The 14,064-nt window shown below is 46.3% G+C and overlaps 1 protein-coding gene across 1 annotated transcript in view; it reads right to left on the bottom strand.

The window, feature by feature from the left end:
- Positions 1 to 14,064, bottom strand: part of oca2 (oculocutaneous albinism II) — a 288,339-nt gene that overhangs the window by 193,449 nt on the left and 80,826 nt on the right. The gene's annotated exons all lie outside the window — the stretch shown is intronic.

Raw genomic sequence — 14,064 nt, 5'->3', positions numbered from 1 at the left:
CTCCTCTGGAACCAGCTCCCAATTTGGATCAGGGAGACAGACACCCTCTCTACTTTTAAGATTAGGCTTAAAACTTTCCTTTTTGCTAAAGCTTATAGTTAGGGCTGGATCAGGTGACCCTGAACCATCCCTTAGTTATGCTGCTATAGACTTAGACTGCCGGGGGGTTCCCATGATGCACTGTGTGTTTCTTTCTGTTTTTGCTCTGTATGCACCACTCTGCATTTAATCATTAGTGATTGATCTCTGCTCTCTTCCACAGCATGTCTTTTTCCTGATTCTCTCCCTCAGCCCCAACCAGTCCCAGCAGAAGACTGCGCCTCCCTGAGCCTGGTTCTGCTGGAGGTTTCTTCCTGTTAAAAGGGGGTTTTTCCTTCCCACTGTTGCCAAGTGCTTGCTCACAGGGGGTCATTTTGACCGTTGGGGTTTTTCCGTAATTGTTGTATGGCTTTGCCTTGCAATATAAAGCGCCTTGGGGCAACTGTTTGTTGTGATTTGGCGCTATATAAATAAAACTGATTTGATTTGATTTGATTTGATGTTTGGTTTGTGCTCTGACATGCACTGTCAACTTTGGGAAGTTATATGTAGACAGGTGTGTGCCTTTCCAAATAATGTCCAATTAACTAAATTTACTTGAGGTGGATTCCAGTTAAACTGTAGAAGCATCCCATGGATGATCAGTGGAAACAGGATGCACCTGAGCTCACTTGTGAGCTTCATTGCAAAGGCTGTGAATACTTATGTACATGTTATTTCTTAGTTATTTTTTCTTCTATATATATAAATTTGCAAAACAAATCTGAAAAAAAACTTTACATTGTCATTATGGGGTATTGTGTGTAGAATTTTGAGGAAAAAAATGATTTCATCCATTCTGGAATAAGGTTGTAACAAAAATGTGGAAAAAGTGCAGGAATGTGAATACTTTCTCGATGCACTGTAAAGAAAATATTTCACATTTCCAAACTTTTCAAATAGATATGTCTGATAACCTAATGATGTCTGTCCCAGCTCAGGCCCAGCCACGCTGATAAGAAATCAACAAATGGACACAGGTGGAAACAGGATTGAAAACTAGTAACATTGGAAAGGAAAGTATTAAACATTCATATTTAATTAATAATTAATGTATTATTATCAAATTTATTGTAACGCCCGTCAAGACATTGAAAAGATGACAAGGAGTTTCAGCAGAATGGCCTTTTATTCTGCAGCAAAATAATGGTTACTGTCGGCTGTAACCACACCACCAACACAGCAACGCCAGAACAACTTCCCTGTCTTTTTTTCATCCACTCTTCCACTCCCCCTCCCTCCTTTGACACATCAATAAATACAACAAACACTGAACAGATAAAACATTATAACACGAACATGACTGCAGGGTCACTACATCAGTTCTGACAGTGAAGGGCAGGCCACACAGGAGGTACTTGGAGTGGCTTATCGCTCTCACAATAGCAAGACGTTCTCGGCATGTCACACAATAGCAACGTTCAGCTTTGCTGAGGGTTTTACTGAAGTGTGCCACCACTTTCTCTCCCTTTGGAGCCACTTGGCTCAACACACCCCCATCCCAACATTGCTGGCATCTGTGTCCAGGATAAATGTCAGGTTGGGGTCCGGAGAGGTCAGAACGGGGGAGTCTGTCAAAGCCTTCTTCAAAGAACTGAAGGCCTGCTAGCACTCGGGTCTCCAAGACAAGTCAATGTCTTTCCTCTGCAGGTGGAACAGGGATGCAGCTATACAAGGGAAGCTGCGCACAAACCACCAATAGTAGGATGTTAGCCCAATGAAGCTCTTCAGCTCACTTAGATTGGTGGGCACCAGCCAATCCCTCATGGCCCGCACTTTCTCCTTCAAAGTGCCTATGCCCTCTCCCCCAACTCTGTGTTCCAAAACCTCCAACTCTTTACTCATCAAGCAGCACTTGTCAAGGTGGAGCTTCAGACCTGCTGCTGCTATCCTCTGTAGAACCTGCTGCAGGGCCCCCAAGGCTGCTTGGAAGGAACTCCTGTGGACCAGGATATCATCCAAGTAGACAAAAGATTCCTGTTGACGGATGTCAGCCAACACCTTTTCCTTCACTCTTTCAAACATGGCTGACGCACTGCACAGACCAAAGCAGAGGACTCAAAACTGTCACAACCCTCTGTCGATAGAGAAGGCAGTCTTTAGTCTGGCTTTGGGGCTGAAGGGCACCTGCCAATACTCAGGACGAGCCGGATACCAAGTCCAGGGGTTCATCAATGTGGGGCAGTGAGTACAAGTCTTTATTGGTCACACTGTTTAGTGGTCTGTAGTCCACACTGAACCTCATCTTTGAACTATTCTTCTTATTGACCATCACAACTCCTGAGGCCCATGGGCTGTCCTATGGTGGTGTCTGTTTCTGAAACCCTTCTGTCCCGTGCACTGGCAACATTTCCTGTATATTCTTTTTGTGAATTGCTTTATAATTTGTTTCAGTAGCATGGCCCAAGCAGTGGGTCACCCCTTTGAGTCTGGTCTGCTTGAGGTTTCTTCCTCAAATCATCAGAGGGAGTTTTTCCTTACCACTGTCACCTGTGTGCTTGCTGTGGGGGTTGGTAAGGTTAGACCTTACTTGTATGAAGCGCCTTGAGGCAACTTTGCGCCACACACACACACACACACACACACACACACACACACACACACACACACACACACACACACACACACACACATCTTCAACCGCTTAGTCCAATTGAGGGTCACGGGGGGCTGGAGCCTATCCCAGCAGTCATAGAGCGCGAGGCGGGGTACACCCAGGACAGGACACCAGTCTGTCGCAGGGCCACAAACAGACAAGCAAACACAATCACACCCACATGCACACCTACAGACAATTTAAAGATTCCAATCCACCTAATCCGCATGTCTTTGAATGTGGGATGAAACCGGAGCACCCGTAGGAAACCCACTCAAACACGGGGAGAACATGCAAACTCCACACAGAAAGGCCACAGGCGGGAATTGAACCCATGACCTTCTCGCTGTGAGGCAACAGTGCTAACCACTATTCCACAGTGCTACCCAACTTTGTGCTATATAAATGAAAATAAATTGAAAATGAATTGACTCAACTTGAACAGAACATTATAACACAAACATTACTGCAGGGTTGCTACAATATACTATATAGTTCCGCATTTAAATTTAATGTAATTATTAAATATTAACAATAAGGCACATTTATTGTTGTGATAGAGACATTTGTTGATTATCATTATTATGTTATTCCTTCCGCCAACAAAGTTGGAGGAGGTTATGTTTGTAGTGATAGGTGTAATTACCTGTTCCTACCAGCAGAGAACTATGACTTATCTTGACCTACATACATGCAGAGCGTAGAGGAAGATGACGATAGTCTGGATGTTGGCGTAAGTTTTATTGAGAGCTGCAGATTAAAGAGTTGAACTAGTAGAATCCAGTTTCTTCATTATATTAGAAACAACCAATGTTTTCACCCCTGTTTGTCTGTTTGTTTGTTTGTTTGTTTGCCTGTTTGTTTGCCTGTTTATCTGGTTGTCTGTTTGTGAACAGCATGGAGCCCACAGTTTTTCATATATCATTATGGAACTTTTACTGAAGATTCATATCCTGGTAGGCAAGAACTGATTCAATTTTCAAGGTCAAAGGGCGAAGTAGGGAAAAATCTTGGAAAATTGGGGGAAAAAAATCCCTATCTTCAACACTGAACGAATATTCATAAAGTCATAACTCTGTCAAAAAAGATAAAAATTTCTTTCATATTTGAGAGTCTTATCCTTTATCAACTGACAAAGTTTAATCTAGATCTGATCCAGCTTACACATTTTATGGCCATTTAAATTTAACATTGAAAATCCTATTTAATGTATATTTTACAATATATCTTAATCAGATGTGCCCCAATCACTCTTATATTTGAAGGTGAGGTGCAGACTGGCACTAACTATTGTCTGACAAAGTTTGATCTGGATCTGATTCAGATGATTTTGTGGACATTTGAATTTAATATTGAAAAGCCCATTTAGTGTACATTTTGCATTATATCTCAATCAAAGTGCCTCAATCACACTAATTTTTCTGTTATGGATTTACCTACACCACTGAAATTGGATGGAAGTTGCAATTTCATGTCTGTTTGTCTATCTTCCAGTTATCAGTTGGAAACCAAGTGCCAAAAAACAATTACAAATTGTGCATAGCAAATGTAACCAATGTTCTGTGAAAATTATGTGAAAAAGAATTCAGAAACCAAAAAAGTTAAAAATAAATCCAACAACGCCACAAAAAACCTTCGATTCAAGTGCATGAACTAATCACATACTCCTGACATTTGATCACATCTAATTTAGCTTATGAAAAGTCACTTTTAACAGGACTTTGACCTTGAAAAATTTTCTAAGGTAAAAATTTTGTGGAATTGTCAACTAGTGTTGGTGGAGGAGCACGGTGCTCTAGTTGTATGTTTTTAGTTAGTTAGTTTTTAATCAACTTATAAAAAACTAACTAACTGTAACTGTTGTGTGGGCCGCTGAAGAGGAGGTACTGCTGGCCCACCACCACCAGAGGGCGCCCTGCCTGGAGTGCGGGCTCCAGGCACCAGAGGGCGCTGCCGCCTGACAGGAGCAGCCAAGGTGACAGCTGTCACCTATCAACTGAGACAGCTGTCATCCATCAGCGGAGGGGTATATCAGCTGGATGGCATCTCCACCTCATTGCCGAGATATCGCTCAATCAAAGAGGTAACGAACTCAGCCAGTTGTTTCATTCAGAGACGTAATACTTTGTTGCTTGTGCTTAGGACACTGAAGACCATATTGGACGTGTTTGGATAAGTACACATATTCCTACACTTCAGTGTTGTTTTGTGATTAGAGGTGGAGGTGGTATTTCCACCTTACGTGTTGCTGGGTGCAGCCGCGCCCACACCTGACTGTTTCTGTTCCTCGCCAGCAGTACCGGATCCGACGAGCGGAGGCAGTGGCCACCTGGGAGTTCGGGACTTGGCGGCTCCAGTATTCCCGGGGTTCGGTGGCAGAGGAAATCAGGTTGGTTCCGGTTCGACTTGGACAGAGGTCTCCTATCGTCGAGCCTGCCCACACGACACCGCTGTAATTGGACTCAATTTCGAGATTGTAGTCTGTTGTGTTTGTTGTGCCTGTTTCACAACAGTAAAAGCAGTGTTATTTGACTCCTCCATTGTCCGTTCATTTGCGCCCCCTGTTGTGGGTCCGTGTTCCTACGCTTTCACAACAGGATATCTCGGCCAGCGTCATGGATCCCGAGGGGCGTCAACCGGCTGTTGAACGGCCAATGGAAGAACAGGGCGCGCAGGCGTCCGCGGGAGGGGTGATCGGTGAGTTGCAGCGGATCCTCACCGCTTTCACGACTCGGTTAGATTTAATGACCGAGCAGAATGTCCTCCTGAACCGCAGGGTGGAGGCTCTCGCCGCGCAGGTGGAAGCGCGCCCTCCGGGCGCCGCTGCGGCTCTCCCTCCCGTAGACCCTGTGCGTAACATTGACGTTGGTCAATTGGTCGTTCAACGACCCCTCCCACCTTCCCCGGAAGCATACATAAGCCCCCCAGAGCCGTACGGAGGCTGTGTGGAGACGTGCGCGGATTTCCTTATGCAGTGTTCGCTCGTCTTCGCACAGCGTCCAGTTATGTACGCGACTGATGCTAGCAAGGTAGCTTATGTAATAAACCTGCTTCGCGGCGAGGCACGCGCTTGGGCTACAGCGCTCTGGGAGCAAAAGTCACGGCTCCTTCAGACATATGATGGGTTTGTGAGGGAGTTCAGAACCGTGTTCGATCACCCCAATAGAGGAGAAACCGCTTCAACTGTGCTACTGTCGATGAGACAGGGGCGTCGGAGCGCAGCTGCCTATGCAGTCGACTTCCGCATCGCGGCTGCGAGGTCCGGCTGGAATAGCGCTGCCCTCCGCGCCGCCTTTGTAAACGGACTGTCATTGGTTCTTAAGGAGCACCTGGTGGCTAAGGACGAACCGCGGGATTTAGATGGGCTCATCGATCTTGTCATACGGTTAGACAACCGGTTAGAAGAATGTCGGCGGGAACGAGACGAAGGGCGTGGCCGGGCACGCGCCGTCCCTCTCCCTTCCGGTTCCGACCGCGCTCCGCCTTCCCCACGCTCCACGGCCCCTGCGCTCCATGGGGCCACAGCTCCCCCTGCTGACGAAGCTATGGACACGAGTAGGGCAACATTTAGGGCACCAGACGCACAGAGGAGACGGGCCCACGGAGCTTGTTTTGTTTGTGGTGCGATAGAGCACCATATGAGAGACTGCCCCGAGCGGTTAAACTCCAACGCCCCGCCCCTAGAGACTGGGCTAGGGGTGGGCCGAGACATTCACGTGGGACACACCCACATTGCCACACAACTCCCAGTCACGATCCTTTATGAGGACTCAACCCTGAAGGCCCCAGCACTGGTGGACACGGGCTCTGAGGGGAATCTGTTGGACAGCAGATGGGCCAGGGAGATAGGGCTCCCTCTGGTGGCGCTTACCTCGCCTGTACAGGTTCGGGCACTAGATGGCTCCCTACTCCCTCCGATCACGCATAAGACACCACCTGTAACTCTGGTGGTGTCAGGAAATCACCGGGAGGTGATCGAGTTTTTTGTGACTCAGGCCACCTCCCGTGTGGTTTTAGGATTTCCCTGGATGTTGAAGCACAATCCCCGGATTGATTGGCCGTCCGGGGTAGTGGTTCAGTGGAGCGAGACCTGCCATCGGGTGTGTCTAGGTTCCTCGGTTCCTCCCGGCTCCCGAGCTAAGGAGGAGGTCAGAGTCCCGCCCAATCTGGGGACGGTACCGGTGGAGTACCACGACCTTGTCGACGTGTTCAGCAAGGATCTGGCTCTCACTCTTCCCCCCCACCGTCCGTATGATTGTGCCATTGATTTGGTTCCAGGCAGTGAGTTCCCGTCCAGTAGGCTGTACAACCTCTCACGGCCTGAGCGCGAATCAATGGAGACCTACATCCGGGACTCGTTAGCTGCCGGGTTGATCCAGAATTCCACCTCCCCGATGGGCGCAGGTTTCTTTTTTGTGGGCAAAAAAGATGGCGGACTTCGTCCATGCATTGATTATAGGGGGTTGAACGAGATCACGGTTCGCAACCGATACCCGTTGCCCCTGTTGGATTCAGTGTTCACACCCCTGCATGGAGCCCAGATTTTCACCAAGCTCGATCTTAGAAATGCGTACCACCTGGTTCGGATCTGGAAGGGAGACGAGTGGAAGACGGCATTTAACACCCCCTTAGGTCACTTTGAGTACCTGGTCATGCCGTTCGGTCTCACAAACGCTCCCGCGACTTTCCAAGCGTTGGTTAATGATGTCTTGCGGGATTTCCTGCACCGGTTCGTCTTCGTATATCTAGACGATATACTCATCTTTTCCCCGGACCCTGAGACCCATGTCCAGCATGTACGTCAGGTCCTGCAGCGGTTGTTGGAGAACCGGCTGTTTGTGAAGGGCGAGAAGTGTGAGTTCCACCGCACGTCTTTGTCCTTCTTGGGGTTCATTATCTCCTCCAACTCCGTCACTCCTGATCCGACCAAGGTTGCAGCGGTGAGAGACTGGCCCCAACCCACAAGCCGTAGGAAGTTGCAACAGTTCCTAGGCTTTGCTAATTTCTACAGGAGGTTCATTAAGGGCTACAGTCAGGTAGTTAGCCCCCTGACAGCCCTGACCTCACCAAAAGTCCCCTTCACCTGGTCGGATCGTTGCGAGGCCGCGTTCAAGGAGTTGAAACGGCGCTTCTCGTCTGCACCTGTTCTGGTGCAGCCCGATCCTAGTCGCCAGTTAGTAGTTGAAGTGGACGCCTCGGACTCAGGGATAGGAGCCGTGCTGTCCCAGAGCGGGAAGACCGATAAGGTCCTTCACCCGTGTGCCTATTTTTCCCGCAGGTTGACCCCAGCCGAACGGAACTATGACGTCGGCAATCGAGAGCTCCTTGCGGTGAAAGAGGCTCTGAGGAGTGGAAACATCTGTTGGAGGGAACGTCCGTGCCATTCACGGTTTTCACTGACCACCGGAACCTGGAGTATATCAGGACCGCCAAGCGGCTGAATCCCAGGCAAGCCCGCTGGTCACTGTTCTTCGGCCGTTTTGACTTCCGGATCACCTACCGTCCCGGGACCAAAAATCAAAGATCGGATGCCTTGTCCCGGGTACATGAAGATGAGGTCAAAACGGAGTCGTCGGATCCCCCGGATCCCATCATCCCGGAGTCCGCTATCGTGGCCGCCCTCACCTGGGACGTGGAGAAGACCGTCCGGGAGGCCCTGACACGAGACCCGGACCCCGGAACCGGACCGAAGAACAAACTCTACGTCCCACCAGAAGCCAGGGCTGCAGTTCTGGACTTCTGTCACGGTTCTAAGCTCTCCTGTCATCCTGGGGTGCGAAGAACCGTGGCAGTCGTCCGGCAGCGCTTCTGGCGGGCGTCCCTGGAGGCCGACGTCCGGGGTTACATCCAGGCCTGTACCACCTGCGCCAGGGGCAAGGCCGACCACCGCAAGACATCGGGACTGCTACAGCCGCTGCCCGTGCCTCATCGCCCCTGGTCTCACATCGGCCTGGATTTTGTCACGGGCCTCCCGCCGTCCCAGGGAAACACCGTCATCCTCACGATAGTGGACCGATTCTCCAAGGCGGCCCACTTCGTGGCCCTCCCGAAGCTCCCAACGGCCCAGGAGACAGCGGACCTCCTGGTCCACTTTTACCGCCGCCACCCGGACAAGCCCGGTCGGGCGCCAGGAGGCGCCCGTTGAGGGGGGGGTCCTGTTGTGTGGGCCGCTGAAGAGGAGGTACTGCTGGCCCACCACCACCAGAGGGCGCCCTGCCTGGAGTGCGGGCTCCAGGCACCAGAGGGTGCTGCCGCCTGACAGGAGCAGCCAAGGTGACAGCTGTCACCTATCAACTGAGACAGCTGTCATCCATCAGCGGAGGGGTATATCAGCTGGATGGCATCTCCACCTCATTGCCGAGATATCGCTCAATCAAAGAGGTAACGAACTCAGCCAGTTGTTTCATTCAGAGACGTAATACTTTGTTGCTTGTGCTTAGGACACTGAAGACCATATTGGACGTGTTTGGATAAGTACACATATTCCTACACTTCAGTGTTGTTTTGTGATTAGAGGTGGAGGTGGTATTTCCACCTTACGTGTTGCTGGGTGCAGCCGCGCCCACACCTGACTGTTTCTGTTCCTCGCCAGCAGTACCGGATCCGACGAGCGGAGGCAGTGGCCACCTGGGAGTTCGGGACTTGGCGGCTCCAGTATTCCCGGGGTTCGGTGGCAGAGGAAATCGGGTTGGTTCCGGTTCGACTTGGACAGAGGTCTCCTATCGTCGAGCCTGCCCACACGACACCGCTGTAATTGGACTCAATTTCGAGATTGTAGTCTGTTGTGTTTGTTGTGCCTGTTTCACAACAGTAAAAGCAGTGTTATTTGACTCCTCCATTGTTCGTTCATTTGCGCCCCCTGTTGTGGGTCCGTGTTCCTACACTTTCACAACAGTAACCTTCTGTAACCTTCATGAGCAAGGAGTGCTGATTAGTCTCTTAAATGTGTCTCCATGAGTAATAAGTCAGACACGGTTACAGATTTTCAGAGACTTCTCCATGTCTGAATCCATCTGTTCAGATAATGGCTAAAGCAGAACAAAATAATTACATTTTCTCCTTCTCCTTTGTCAAGAAAAAAGTTGCTATTATTGTTTTACTTCAGACTCTGGTCGAACCTGTGGATAAAGTGTTCATTAACAATAAGACCGTTTGTGTCAAATTACCTACAGGCTTTAAACATTAAAAAAAAAAATCACAATACCAGAATGTGAACATTGTATTTACTCATTAAGTGGTTGCAGTCAGGTTCTTATCAGACTGTTGAAAAGGTAAATGGAGAAAAACTCATTTCTACAGAGTGACACGTTCACAAATGGAGACTTTATGGACTTGACGTCGGATGACATCTTGCTGACGTCTAAATAACCGTGTGGTGTGTGTTCTTGTGTGTCCAGGATATTTCTCATACTTTCAGTTACGGCCTCCGCAAGTGGACCTGTCAGTCACACAGAGGACGTGTGCAGACATAAACATCAGCCTCCGCTCTTCATTACGCTGTGACACAGCAAAGTGATTTCATACCCACTCACGCTCTGCAGGCCATTTATTACAGGCACACATTTTCTGAAAAACACTGAAATTACACTCCAAGCCAATGTTGTTGAATTTTTAAAAACTGCAATAACTGATTACTTGCATCTTTTAAGTTTGTGTACTGAAAAGTAAGGAGTTATTACAACTCTTGTTTTATTTTGTTCTCACAAGCAGCCAGCTGACATCACGCTGCCTTTCTTTTCTCTGATGGGCAGATGACGTGTTTGCTTGTATTTGCTCTAGAAAAGAAAATTAAGCTTTTATTTCCATGTATTTTGACCTGCTGAATTCAAAAACTTTAGTTGGCTCTACTCATTCACCCCTAATTTGCATAGAATAACCACCTGTTTTTATTATATTTGTGCACAAGTTTGCTTGAATTTATTATTAAATGAAGAGGCTGATACACGGCTTGTGTTTCATTGCGTGAACTCCAACACCAGGGTCATTGTTGTCTACCAGAGACACGGATATCCTACTCCTGCTAATGGCAGGCACACTATCAGCAGAAGGGAGGCAAGACTGTCTTCATGACGGCAGGTACTTACAACAAGCCAAAATCCATTCCAATCAACAGGAGTTCCAGATGGTCTTTGATCATCCAATGCAGGGATGGGCGATCTCCAAGAGATTATTATCGAACCGGCAGGAGGCCCGCAGTGTAGCGGCATATTCGGTCGCATTCCAGGTACTTGCCACAGAGTTTGGCTAGAATGCCACTGTACTGAGGAGTGTGTTTGTTAACGGGTTAGCAGAAACACTCAAAGATGAACTGGTGATCCTGGATGAACCCAAAACTCTGGATGAGCTCATTTCTTTTGCCATAAAAACTGATGACAGGTTGAGAGAAAGACGGGAGAGAGGCTGAAGGGCAGAACGTGTATCTTTCTCTCAGATCCTTCTGCGACTGGATCCTGTGCCTTTATTTATTTATTTATTTGGATCCCCATTAGCTGCAGCAGAGCTGCACCTACTCTTCCTGGGGTCCACACAGATTTCTAAACACAATATACATAAAACAAAAATGCATTCAAAAATATAAAAGTAAAAAAAAAAAAAAAATAGTCTATATATGTGTAAAGGTGCACCAATAAATATAACCACTCCATGTATAGATAAGCAGATTTAACCCAGATTGCTCGTTTTATAAGTTTTTTTTTTAAAAAAAACATTCATTTAAAATGAGTTTGATATGATCAGGTAATATACTCCATTCCTTCATACCCCTAAAAATGACAGTGTTCTTAATGGCATTAGTTCTAGCTACAGGTAGCATAACGTTTCCCGCCATAGCATGTCTGGTTATGTATCCATGATTTTCTGAACTAAAAGAAAATTCCAAAACAAAATACAAGGTAACTTAGTGACAATAATCTTTCTAGTAAAAATGATCAGTGAATATAAAAGTCCGTCTTTGACTAACAGCCAATTTAAATTCTTATGCATCGTAACGATATTTATCCTATAACTGCACTTAAGTGCTACACGAGCAGCCCTATTTTGAATAATCTGTACTTTATCATTTCTCCGGTGGCATTTGACCAAACTGCTGGGCAATAGTCCAGGTATACTAATAGTAATGCTTTAATATCATAATTTGTTGTAGTACAACTTAAAAACCTTGCTTGTCTTCTCATAATTGATATACCCCTACCCATTTTTAAAAAAATATATTTATATGTTTTTTTCCATGATAATCTTGAGTCTACCATTAAACCCAGCAGCTTGTCTCATGTACTTGATTTATTATGATATTATTAATTTTAATGTTTAATACTGGGTTTTTCATAATAACACAACTGGAGCCAATAATCATACAGTTAGTCTTTACTGTATTTAACACTAGCTTGTTACGTTACCCAGTCAACTACATTGTGCAGTTCCATATTTAGAACAGTTTCTACATCATTGCGTGAGCGTGCTGATGTATAAACGGTTGAATCATCTGCATACATCACTATACTAGCTTTATCTAAAATATATGGTAAATCATTCCTGAAAATTGTAAATAATAATGGACCGGGGCAACTCCCTTGCGGCACTCCACACATCCTCCGAGAATGCTCGGTTCGGCCAAAAGCCAACACTCACCAATAAACCCTGGGCTATTGGTGAGCCATGCTCATTTCATTCAAGTTACGGAAAAGTTACTATTTGATAATCAGTCTTTTCAGCTATAGGCGTTAGTCAATTCAGGAGCAGATACCAGTTTCTTAGATCAGAGCATTATCACTCAAGCTCTCATCCCAGTGGTGGTACTGCTCACTCCTATCCAGGTTAACACTTTGGATGGCATACAGCTTCCTGCTATCATGCACCAGATGGTCCCTGTCACCTTGGTGGAAGGACGGAATGCTACACCCCTGCATTGATTTTCATGGGTTGAATATGATAACCATTCGTAACAAATATCCACTCCAACTCCTGGATTCTGCATTCGATTCATTACATAGGGCATCAATATTCACTAAGCTTAATCTGCAGAATGCCTACCATTTGGTTAGAGTCAAAGAGGGACATGAGTGGAAGACCGCGTTTAATGCCTCGTTAGGGCATTTTTAAGATTTTGTGATGCCCTTCGGTCTCACCAACTCTCCCGACACTTTCCAGGCCCTTGTGGATGATGTCTTAGGTGATTTTCTTAACTGCTTTGTTTTCATCTATTTGGATGACATCATTATCTTCTCGAAAGATCTCCATGAACACATCCAACACATCAGTTTGATTTTAAATCGATTGCTGGAAAATCGTCTCTTCGTCAAAGCTGAGAAATGCGCCTTCCACCAGATTTACTGCAGTTTATGATTGGTCCACTCCTACCAATGTCAACCAGTTAAACCAATTCTTAGGGTTCACCAATTTGTATCACAGATTTATTCGTAACTTCAGTCAGGTTGCAGCTCCCCTCCACAAACTCACGTCCCCCAAGACCTCCTTTCTCTGGTCCTCCGAAGCCAATCAGGCCTTTCAGTTATTGAAACACTGGTTTACTACCGCGCCCATCCTCATTCAGCCCGATCCGGATCGTCAGTTCATTGTGGTGTTTGATGCCTCCAACACCAGGATAGGGGCCATCCTGTCTCAGTGGGCTGAGGGTGACCAACATCTACATCCCTGTGCTTTTTTTCCCAGCGTCTATCTTCCACTGAGTAAAATTAGATTCAGACTGAAATTTATTGTATGTATGTAATGTGTGGCGCATTATGAAGCGCAAAATATGACAACGGAGACCCCGGACTGTTCAACAGCTGAAGTCGTACATCAAGCAAGAATGGGAAAGAATTCCACCTACAAAGCTTCAACAATTAGTGTCCTCAGTACCCAAACACTTATTGAGTGTTGTTTGAAGGAAAGGTGATGTAACACAGTGGTAAACATACCACTGTCCCAGCTTTTTTGAAACGTGTTGCAGGCATCCATTTCAAAATGAGCAAATATTTACACAAAAACAATAAAGTTTATCAGTTTGAACATTAAATATCTTGTCTTTGTGGTGTATTCAATTGAATATAGGTTGAAGAGGATTTACAAATCATTGTATTCTGTTCTTATTCACATTTTACACAACGTCCCAACTTCAGTGGAATTGGGGTTGTACATGCTGATAACATTTCAAGGAATTAAACCAATTTTCCCCAAATTCCTTCTAAAAATGTGACAGGAATTGATTTCAGAATACAGGCACCAACTCATGAAACTGGCAGTGTCTACGTTTGTTAATTAAGGGCCATAACGCTGCCAAAATGTGTCAATCTTGTACAATATTACAATGTGTGTGTTACCAACCTATAACACGGATTTCTACTACGTTTCATGAAATTCCAACTAAAAATGTTGGAAGAGTTGATTTCAGA

This window comes from Thalassophryne amazonica, chromosome 10 (genome assembly GCF_902500255.1).
Source record: "Thalassophryne amazonica chromosome 10, fThaAma1.1, whole genome shotgun sequence".
Lineage (NCBI taxonomy): Eukaryota > Metazoa > Chordata > Actinopteri > Batrachoidiformes > Batrachoididae > Thalassophryne > Thalassophryne amazonica.
Note: the sequence above shows the minus strand (reverse complement) of the source record. Positions and strands in the feature narration are given on the sequence as shown.